The 12,147-nt window shown below is 37.0% G+C and overlaps 1 protein-coding gene across 2 annotated transcripts in view; it reads left to right on the top strand.

The window, feature by feature from the left end:
• The window catches only part of LOC133527635 (protein prickle), a 681,722-nt gene that overhangs the window by 350,020 nt on the left and 319,555 nt on the right, over positions 1–12,147 (top strand). The window lies entirely within an intron of this gene.

Below are 12,147 nucleotides of genomic sequence, written 5' to 3'. Positions count from 1 at the left end.
AGACTCCGCACCCTCGTTCAGCTCTGGCAACCTTACTCACCGGCTGGAACACAACCCTAGGAGTAGGGTCTAGTGCTATTTTGGCTGCGGTTTTATGTAAGGAGGAGGTACTTTCCCAGTTGGGCTCTGCTCTCGACCTGAAGGCGAGATGAAATTCATAATGGACTTCTCTTTTGGACGTAGTTTAAGGACCCGGGTCCGCGTGTGAACCTAAACATAAAATCGAACCCCAATGCCTGAATGTACGTTCCTTTCTTGAAACTAAAACATCTCTTGTCCCACTTCCACTTCTAGAATTGTAAAGTGTTCGACGAGTTATTAATGTACACAGTTAGCCGATCAAAGTGGGGCAAGTGCAGGCGTGTGGGGGGACATACATAATTACACAGGCCAGTCTTACGTAGCGAAAAAGTTCCTACTTGTGGGTCTAAATTATATTCGTTGTCTTGTTTCTGACCACTCCGTCACGCTTCTATTTTTATCAAATAAAAAATGGGTGCTATTTTAAATATTATTATAGGACATTATTACACAAATTGATTAAGTCCCACAGTAAGCTCAATAAGGCTTGTATTGAGGGTACTTAGACAACGATATATATAATATATATAAATATGTATAAATACTTACATACATAGAAACACCCATGACTAAGGAACAAATATCCATGCTCATCACAGCTCACCTCGTTTCGCACAATTTCCTATTTTTCGCACTTGTATCGTAAATAACTATTAACGCACGGTTTTTTTTGTATCCAAAAGCAAAGTATTATCGCATTGCGCATCTGAATATACTATGTGTTCTTAGTGAGATATATCCAAGGAAACATCTATGTATACATGTTTGTTCTGTGGTTGTTTCTTGTATGATTGTTTCTGTGTTATCTCCGAAATGAAAAATAAAATAAATAAAACATTGGCAGCTCATTCCACTGCGAGACCGTTCGCGGGAGGATATACCTACTACTACTAAGTTCTAAAAACCAAAATGTACGAAATCAGGTGGCATTGTCAAGTCAGGTGTGTGTTCACAAGGCAATCGATGGACACAGCTGGCATTCTGTGAAGACATTTCCCAATGTGACTCGTGTCAACGAGTATCTACTAATCAATTGATGTAATTATTATATTTAAATGCGAAAGTGGGTTATTTTTTTTTGTAGTTGTCTCGTTTCTGACCACTCTGTCACGTTTGTATTTGTGTCTTCTATCAAATGAATAAACAAAGTATTTACCATTGCATGTCTTTCTAGCTGTACATTATAATAAACAGGACAAAAAAAATATTTCATACTCCGTCACATTTTATGGGAACAAAACAAGACAACGAAAAAATGTTTACTCAACTGTCTGTCTGTTTGGTATTTATGCTTAAACCGCTAAACATTCAGTTGATTGGTATGGAGATAATTAGGGGCCCGAGGAAGGACATATAGGGTAGTTTTTATCAATCATCATCATTATAACACCCAATAACACTAGACCTTACTCATAGTGTTGTGTTCCTCCTACCGGTGAGTAAGGTTGCCAGAGCTCAACGAGAAGAGCGATTTGAAGAATGAAATACGATAACGATAAGTTCTGGTTTAGATAAGTTCCCATTTAGATATCGTTTGTATGTCGTATAATTGACAGAAGCAGCTCGATTCGGGCAACCAATGTCACTTTGACGTTAGAAATATCGTAGATAGATCTTATTGGAATCACAGCGGAATCGAAATAAACATCAATTTTGACATGTCGTTTAGCTATCGATCCTTTAAAGATCTTTCCAAGATCTTAAACGTGTCTTAATCATTCTTCGAATCGGGCCGCTGGTGTTTACTTTTCTATGAACATTGAAAAGTCCTGTTCACTTTTTTTTTCACGATTCAACAAAAGAGTTGTCAATGACAATATTATAATGTACTATAAAATGAATTTTGATAACTTACACGTAATTAAACGCAAGGAATGTTTTAGTTAAGTTTTGTACCTATAACGCAAGGCATGTTAAAAGCTACATAATCGTTATTTAAGTAAATTAAGCTACAACTAGCTACAATAGAAAATTCGACAACACATTGTTAGCAGACCCTAACTATTAAGTAGATTAAAAAAGTCAATTTATTATATACACACATTTGTCAAGCACGTTTTCCAAATAGACCTTACTCACCTGGAATAAGACATATTTTGACCTGACAGGTAAACTTTATTCTTACTAAGGTTACAGGATTAAACTTTATTAATATTGCTTTAGGGAACGCCCTAGCAGTTTCGTTTAATATCATAATGTATGTAAATGTATATATGTCACTACGGTATCATAAATTGACGCAAACCATGAATTTATAATATCTTGAACATCGACTTTCGTTGACGATGTCACACGATGTATTATTTTCTATAGCGCCTGTTATAACATTTTGCGTGAGTGCGGAAGGGTGTTGCTATAAGATTTTATGTAGGCGTCAATATTTTTGATGGTCGTGTACAATAAATACCATAAATATTATCATCGTCAAATACTTGGCCTGGACCCGGGTACGTCCTTAAACTACGTCCAAAAGAGAGGTATGGCCATTGTGAATGTCATCTCGCTTTGTGTGGTAGGGCACAGCCAGTAGATGTCATTCCAGATCTAGAGCAGAGCCCAACTGGGGAAGTACCTCCACCTTACAGAAAACAGCAGCCAAATAACACTAGACCCTATTCATAGTGTTGTGTTCCTGCCGGTGAGTAAGGTTGCCAGAGCTCAACGAGGGGGGGCGGGTTTAGGGTCGGCAACGCGCATGTAACTCCTCTGGAGTTGCAGGCGTACATAGGCTACGGAGACTGCTTACCATCAGGCGGGCCGTATGCTTGTTTGCCACCGACGTAGTATAAAAAAAAATACTTTTAAAAAGAAAAACGACATTTTATAAATACATTAAGTGTCCCGATGGTCTGGGGTTCGAATCCCGGTAAGGGCATAAGTGTGATATTTGTTCCTGAGTCATGGGTGTTTCTATGTTTATAAATATTTTATTTATCTGTATAAAGATAAAGATAAGATAAAGTTAGTTTATTATTCAAGTAGGCATATTACAATGCGCTAATGAACAATGCTACACCGGCTCTAACCCTACAGCTCTGACCCGAGAAGATTTATACCCCCCCTCAATTGGAGGAGGGTATCCCAATATGGAACGGCAAGAAACTCGGCGGAAAAATACGTATACGTAATATGTAATGTATATCGTTGCTGCTTAGTTCGGAGCTACGTCGATTTGTGAAAGATTGTCCCCACCAAACATTTATTTATTTTTATATTGTGTTGTACGATAATGTTCGACTCACAAATGAGTCAAGCTACTTTCTAAAACTCGTTGAACGCATTTTTTTAGTAACTCTAAAAAATTACATACTACAGAATATAAACTATTTTTGAAACAAAACATAACATGAAACGATATTTTAAATGCGCATATCTTTGAAGAAAATAATGTAAAAGCCTAAAATCCCATCCGACATTACGAATTTAATGTCACGATGAAAATGAAGCAATTTACTTCCAAATTGTCGCTTGGCACCGTCTGTCCTTTGTATTTGTTCATATACATCGTGTCATTCACGAAGACGCGTGACTTGACTCGTAATGCCATGTTATTAAAGGTTGGATTTGACGAATCTGGGCGTCATCGTGGATGACACGAATTCTTTATACAGATATTAGGATCGACACGAATTTTACTGTGTAGGCTATAATTTTGAGGGTTCGCCGTAAATGTTTTGATGGGATTTACTCATATGTTATTATTTTGAGAGCGTGATTTTAAATTCAGTTTTTAATATAGTAAAAAAGTAATTTATGTATGTTATTTCGGCATATTGCACCGGAAAGAGTGTGATGATGATTACTGGTTTGAAAATAAGTATTATGTTATTATCAAAATAAAATTTTGATGTCAAATGACCGGAAATTATTTGATGAGATTTGGGTATGATTTCGGATTATTTTTGAGTGTGTCGGATGGAAACAGTAACAGTAGATATAGTAGGTAACATCAGAATCCCTAGTGTAAATTTATTCGATATCGTAACGTGACGTATGCGTTTCCGTTTAGTCTCATTTTGTATGGAATTTAGAAACAGCGCGCCAAATCATTCAGCATGTATATTTATTATTTTTGATAATTTATGTTTTCCTAGCATGAGAGTGAATTGGTCTGAAACTGTAAACTTGCATTGTGTTCAATAAATAAAATAAATACAAAATGAGACTTAACGCAAACGCGTATGTCAATTTTCGCTATCGAATAAATTTACACTAGGGGTACAGTAGTCAAGGTGTTATTTTAAACGAAAACTTCTATGAAATTATGACGTTTACTTAACACTTGCACAGACTGGGCTATCAAAATCGCTGCCAACTTATCTTGGTCTGACTCTACCACGACCGCCATGACAGTGTCAACCTGACATATTTGCTAATGTTTGCGTAAGTTACTTTATACATCTCGCTCACACTAGTGAATATGTCAGTCAAACTGACACTGACATATTCGCTAAACTGGTGGTAGCTGTATAGATTAATATGAATACATTTTAAGCCTGTTGTAAAATAAATATGTTGTTTTTTATTTATTATAATGTTATTTTATTAGTGACTGATTTATTTAATTTTATTTACAGGTATGCATTTATGCGGACGGTGTAAGTAGCTGACAACATCCTAACACGTACACTGCGGTATGGGACCGAAAGACCCCTTGAAAAGTATACCTAATTAAGAGTTACACTAATTGCCGCAGCGAAGGTGACTATATCATCCACTTCTTTACAAATCTCTCTTTAAATAAAATAAATAAATAAATATACGACATTAGTACACATTAAGTCCCACAGTAAGCTCAATCAAAATAAATAAATACATAATTTCTTTATTTCAGACTTTGTTGTGTTGTGTTGTTTGTTGTTGTGTTTGTTATTCTGTAAATAATATGGTGTTTTCTTTGTATATACTTTAACAAATTTACTAATTATTCAATGATCAATATTTACCGAAAATCAACCTAAATTAAGCTTTAATCGAATATTCGTATTCCGCACTATTAATTACATAAATATTATCGCATCATAACTTGATTGTAAAAATAATTGACAATTATCCGCACAGTAATAGCACCATAGCTATTAATTATTGCGAAAACCCGTTGAGGCAAATTGCATACGAAATATTAAATGAGCAGTTGCAATAACTGCGCGTTTTATTTGATTCGGGCAGGGGTGTGGTTCGGTTAATTTTGGTAGTTACCAAGTCTATGCTACTTATGCAGCCACTGAATGGCCTGAGAACTGAGAAAATTAAAAACTAAATATCATCAACTCTTATTTTTAGATTAGTAGAGATATATTCACAGCAGGCTTCGTCAAAAGCATAGATACAAAACAGAATCCGCAACAAACTTCGTCCAATCTACATAAGGGAAAATCCGCCACAGGCTTCGTCATTAATGTAGGTACAACATAAAATCCGCAACAAGCTTTGTCCAAAAAAAAAATCATCAACTAAATATCCTGGGTCTAAATTCTTTTCGTTGTTATTTGTGGCCACTCTTGTATTCGTGTCTTCTATCAAATTCTAGCTGTAGATTATATTTTAAATGAGAAAATTAAAAACTTAATTTTAACTCATACAAAATAATTAAAACAAATAAGATTACTTTGCTGATCCGCGAAAAGATAACGCACTAGAAAATCATTGCTAACCCGATATACTTACTTGCGTATTTTTACATACAATTAATGTTCCCACCCTCCCTCCGCAAAAATAATACGCAAATAAATATAACAACCCACCACCAAAAGTACAAAACTCGACACGTTATGTTAGTATTGAGTTACGCAAAGTAACGCCTGATTCTATTTATCATTTATCATACAAAACACTCCAGTCCGTCACATATTTTGGCGACATACAAGACTTCAAGACAAGACTATCCCTAAGTAAGTATACTTTATTGAACATCCCAAGAATTAGGATTGACCGAGCGAACTCTAATTGTACACTCTAATTGTACATTTGGGCGATAGTGTTGGCGTAAGGAAATCCCACCTAGGACCCCTTATGCAAACACTGTCAGATATTGAGCAGCGTGGAATTTATAAAATTATTTTGTGTGCCTTTCCGTATTCCAATTCAGTATCTCGTGAACATAATATTAGAGTGTCCGAATTAAATTCCATGCTGTACACTGTGACATGTTACAACAGTAACTACCATTTTATGGATATCAACCGAATGTACAAAAGAAACTTTTATAATGTCACATTGTATGATCAATATTTGTATGTACCGAGAAACTGTAAAGTTACAACAGCCAAATTGCTTGCTTACAACATTGAACCTGGGCTTTTTGACTCTGCAGCCAGTGGCAACAGCGCCAGCAGCGCCACGAGCGCAGGCGCGAGCGCAGCCTCTCCCGGGGGGCGCCCACAGCATTTAAACTGACTGCTGGGACAGCGGAGAAGCCCCGCGAGATCATGTTAGTCCACCAAAACCTACAGGGCTTCTCCAGCAAGGAATTAGAGGTGGGTCTGTTCTTAGAATCTCTAGATGTAGATATTATGTGTATTACGGAACACTGGCTCAAGGAATATGAATTGTTATTACTCAATATTTATAATTATGATATAGTTAGCTCGTTCAGTAGAAAGTCGGCCATCCACGGGGGCTCATTGATTATAGTGAAAAGAAAATTTAAATGCAAGGAAAGAAACGACATAGTCAAACTTTCTATCGAGCGAACTATAGAAATATCATGTGTGGAAATGGAGAGTCACATTATAATATGTGTCTATAGACCACCTTCGTCGGATTTTAGCCAGTTTGAGTCCGTGATGGAAGATGCGTTGAAACGAGTCTTTGTTAGCAGTAAGAAGATAATAGTTTGTGGGGACTTTAATGTTAATATATTAGATCCCACACATGCACACACTGTAAGACTTCTAAACCTTTATCAGTCTTTTGACTTGTTTCCGCTATTCAACGAGCCCACAAGGATTACAGCTAGCACGGCGACATGTTTGGACAATGTATTCTATAATTGTGAAGTTATAAAAAAGAGATCTTTAGCTGTTTCAACTCTGATCACTGTGGTCAAAAAGCCTATTTCCAAGTCAATGTTATAAGACAACAGCAATCATTTACATATAGACCCATCACTGCCAGTCGAATGGAAAGGTTTAGAGAAGGTGTTATATCCAAGGTACCAGCACTGGTTACAGGTGAGCAAGATCCTGATACACTATACAAGGAACTGTCGAATGTGATACATGACGTCCACAAGAATATTTTTAAAACAAAGACTCTAAAGCAAGGATCACTGAAAACAAGGTTTAGTGAATGGGCCACAGTGGGCATCCATAAGAGTAGGAATAGATTGTATGACCTGTATGAAATGAGGAGCATTAACCATGACGAGAATTTTGCAGAATATGTAAGAAAATATTCAAAAGTGTTTAAGAAAGTCTGCGCCGCGGCTAAGTCTGCCTTTATAGGTCAGAAAGTCAGGTCAGCTGACAATAAAGTAAAAGCTACTTGGACTGTAATAAACACTGAAACTGGAAAAACGAAACCCCGTGATGGCCACTACAGACTGAAAGTTCAAGACCGAATATTGTCTGCAGACCTGGATGTTGCTGGCGCCTTTCAACACTTTTTCACCAACATAGCCACAGATGCTACACGGAACTTGAACTCCTCTGTAGCAAAGGCTGGTGTTTACTTGGATACAAACAATGTCAAGAAATGCAGCATGGAATTATACTTCCAATATACTGACCCCCATGAAATCATTAAAACGTTCAAGTCCTTGAAATTAAAGAATACTGAGGACCTTTGGGGATCTCTGTGAAAGTCATGCAATCTGTAATCGACGTAGTGGCACCGTATTTGGCCGATATATTTAATGCTTGTGTTAGAGAAAGTGTATTTCCCGATCTGATGAAGTACAGTAAGGTCATTCCTCTATTTAAAGCGGGCAGCAAAGATGACCTTGGAAATTTTAGACCTATTTCAATACTTCCTGTTCTCAGTAAAGTGTTTGAAAAAATTGTATTAAACCAATTGCTTCGACATTTCAACTCGAATGAACTACTTCAAGATCAGCAATTTGGTTTTACAAGAGGTCGTTCGACGACTGATGCCGCCTCTGTACTAATCAAGCACATATACGACGCCTGGGAACACTCGCTAGATGCTATAGGTGTCTTCTGCGATCTGTCCAAAGCATTTGTTTGCGTGGAGCATGACACACTTCTACACAAGCTGAAGCACTACGGTCTGTCAACGGAAGCTCTAAGCCTTGTTAAGTCTTACTTAAACCAAAGAACCCAGAAAGTGGTTGTAAATGGAACGGAGTCTACTGGAATGACTGTAAAGCTCGGAGTTCCACAGGGTTCAATTTTGGGTCCTTTTCTCTTCCTTGTATATATAAATGATCTGCCGAACCTTGTAAAACATAAATGTGAGATAGTCTTATTTGCTGATGACACCTCACTAATTTTCAAAGTTGACAGGAAACTGAGCGATTATAGCCAAGTCAATGAAACTTTGGAAAAGGTACTAGAATGGTTCACAGCAAATAACTTACTTCTTAATGCGAAAAAGACGAAATGTGTCAAATTTTCGCTGCCGAATGTAAGAAAATCTGAAACTATCATCACATTAAATGGCGAAACGCTGGACCTTGTCGAGAATACGGTTTTTCTGGGCCTTACTTTAGATAGTAAACTGCAATGGGCCCCTCACATATCTGCCCTGGCGAAAAGGTTGAGCTCTGCCGCGTATGCAGTAAGAAGAATCAGGCAGTTTACTGACGTGGAGACAGCTCGCCTAGTTTACTTCAGTTACTTTCACAGTATTATGTCTTATGGCATACTGGTGTGGGGCAAAGCAGCTGACATAGAAACCATCTTCGTTCTTCAGAAGAGGGCAATCAGATCCATTTATAACATGGCTTCTCGTGACTCACTGAGAGAACGATTCAAGGAAATAGATATTCTCACAGTAGCTTCACAATACATACTAGATGTGATAATGTATACGCATAAGAATATAAAGTCCTTTAAGAAACTGTCTAATATCCATAGTTATAATACGCGAAATAAACATAAGTTAGTAGTCTCCAAGTTTCGTCTACAGAAAGTTAAAAAATCGTTCATGGGAAACTGTGTAACATTTTATAACAAAGTACCCTTAGAGGCATGGAACCTGCCCTATACTTCATTCAAGCAATACGTCAAAAATGCACTTCTCAAAAAGGGATACTATAAAATAGATGACTACTTGGGAGACACGGAATCATGGCCAAGTATCCAGTCTCAAAAGCTGTAATAGTTTTGCGTGCAGTGTCCCGGAGAGGCATATGGCGCTGTTGTTTCTAGCTGTTCAACCTTATGTATTAATGTTTGTTATGTTTTAGTTATTTTGATGATGACATTGACATATTAAATACATAGTAGTTATGTATTCTGTAGAACTAGTTTTAAGATTGTTAGCTTAACAGTCTCTTGACGTGAAATATGTATTTCATACAATTTTTTATTTTTTTTATTCTTTGACATTTGGAGAACCTTTACACCTCCAAATCTTATTATTGTGTATTATTATTTTTCTCAGACCGTGGGGACCTTATACATCTCCAAACTTAATGTATTAACCGTGGAGACTATACGTCTCTGTCATATTGTATAATATACTTGACTTGGTACATACTAGTTATGTACAGAATGTAGCATTAGTTTATGAGACTGCTAGTTTAACAGTCCAGACGCGGTTTATTTATTTAGTATAAATTTTATTTTGACACTTGGAGAGACTTTACACCTCCAAATTTTATTAATATTAGTACTCTGACATTGGGGACCTTTTACATCTCCAGATTTAATGTGTTTTTAACCATAGAGACTATACATCTCTATTGTATTGTAGTAATTATTTATTTTAAGATTATTATAATGTAATGTTTACCCAGGTATTGGCTGTTGTATTTATAAAATGTTGTTATGTATTTTTCATGTCACTATATGATGTTACTGTAAATGTTATATTGACTTGTAAAAGAGCCCTTGAGGCCTACTTGCAGAATAAAATTTTGAATTTTGAATTTTGAATTTGAATTTTGAACGGGAAGCGCAGGAGAACCGAGCAAAAATGCTTTCGGCTGTTCCTCTCTCAACCGATATCATAAATTTGTTTTTCGTTCGTATTCAATATTTTCTGTATTTTTATCTACATAGTTATTACCTAATTAAAAGTATTTATCTGTTGCTCTTAATTTCCTAGACGTTACTCACAGCCCTAGCCAAAAATAGCCGAAATAACATCGTTACATCGCAACCGAAACGCTCGGAGCTAATAAAACCAGCAATAAATGAAAATATGACCGAACGAAAACCAAAATGACCGTGCAATTCGTTTTAATTCGCCTCAATAAAGGGTTAGGGGCAGTTAGGTACACGGCTATTCAAAACTTATTTTTTACAAATACACTTCAAAAATCCAATTTAACTTGAGCCCGGGTTTCGTATTAAATATTGTGTAGTTACAGGCCAAGCTGACGCTATGTCCGTAGGGTATGTAAGGGTTTTTGAATGTGTCATACAGCGCCACCTGTTATCGCGTAGCAGAAGCCTTTTTGTTCGTTTTAGTTTTAGTTCCGCTACTCGCCACGGCGTGGCGTCATTCCAGACGCAAAGCTACTACGTGTCAAATGCTAGGAAAACCAGTATAAGTGCACTCCGATTGGTAACAATTTTGTTACGGGTCTGGGGGTCACATTATTTTGGTTCTTTAGGGAGCTTGACTCGATTACTCGTGCAACGATAGGAATTAATGAGTAGTCGTAAAAAGTTATCTCGGGGCGCAGGGCTTAGGATTGCCACATATGTATTCTAATTTGTACTGTTAAATATCGCGTGGCAACAATGCCGGATTTAGAGGTCTGGAGGCCTCGGGCAATAAAGCAGTGGAGGCCCCCTGGCCCCTAATTGTTTCCAAATAAAATGGAAAATTTTCCGAATTCTCTATTGTGGGGGCCCCTCTTTTGTGGAGGCCCGGGGCAGTAGCCCCGGTTGCCCTCCCCTAAATCCGGCCCTGCGTGGCAACTGCATATTGGCTATGCAATGGCGTGGCGTGTGCGAGAAGTAAAATCACGCGTGGCGAAAAAGGGATAATTCGGTAACGAAATTCTCATAATTTGGTACGGGTAAAATTAAAAATTTGAAACTTTTTGGAAACTTTCCGCTCATATCTGACAGAAAGATTTGACGGGCATATCTGCTATATCTATAGGTATCTTTAGCTACCGCGCGCCAAGAGTATTTTATTGATGTAACATATTAACTTTTTTAACTGATTTATTGCTTGGATATATAGTTTAGCGACAGAAATTGATATGTACGCCATTAAAATAATACAGTATGACGAGACATCGCCCAGGAATTTGCATTAGTAATTGAAATGGTCCATCAAATACATCCGTTGGCCACAGTATCACACAAAACTACAGTACATCAACAGATTTTTTTTTTATACTACGTCGGTGGCAAACAAGCATACGGCCCGCCTGATGGTAAGCAGTCTCCGTAGCCTATGTACGCTTGCAACTCCAGAGGAGTTACATGCGCGTTGCCGACCCTAACCCCCCCCCCCCCCCCCCCCCCTCGTTGAGCTCTGGCAACCTTACTCACCGGCAGGAACACAACACTATAAGTAGGGTCTAATTAAGATTTTTTACTGGCAGAAATTTTGCTTCAATAATAATAAGAAATCATTCATTTCAGACAACATTGATCCATAGGTATACTTTTAAAATAAAAATTCAAAAATAAATAATTATTATAAGTAATCAATTAAGACCTTGATTCAATTTAATTTAGATACTATCAAGTCTTCTCCTAAATTTTTATCTTACGAGACTCATAATGTGCAAACACGTTTTAAATTTAATTTTTATTATTACTGTTTGAACGTGGGCTAAAATCCTATTGTACAAGTAAGAATCACCGATAAATAAACAAGTTTAAATAATTTATGGCGTTTAAAATGATGATACATTAAGTACACATAGGTATAACCTCCTTCGGGTTGCATCGGGAAAGTAGAAAGAAATAAATT

This window comes from Cydia pomonella, chromosome 18 (assembly GCF_033807575.1).
Source record: "Cydia pomonella isolate Wapato2018A chromosome 18, ilCydPomo1, whole genome shotgun sequence".
Classification (NCBI taxonomy): domain Eukaryota; kingdom Metazoa; phylum Arthropoda; class Insecta; order Lepidoptera; family Tortricidae; genus Cydia; species Cydia pomonella.
The sequence above is the reverse complement of the archived record's forward strand: the minus strand, read 5'-3'. Positions and strand labels throughout refer to the sequence as shown.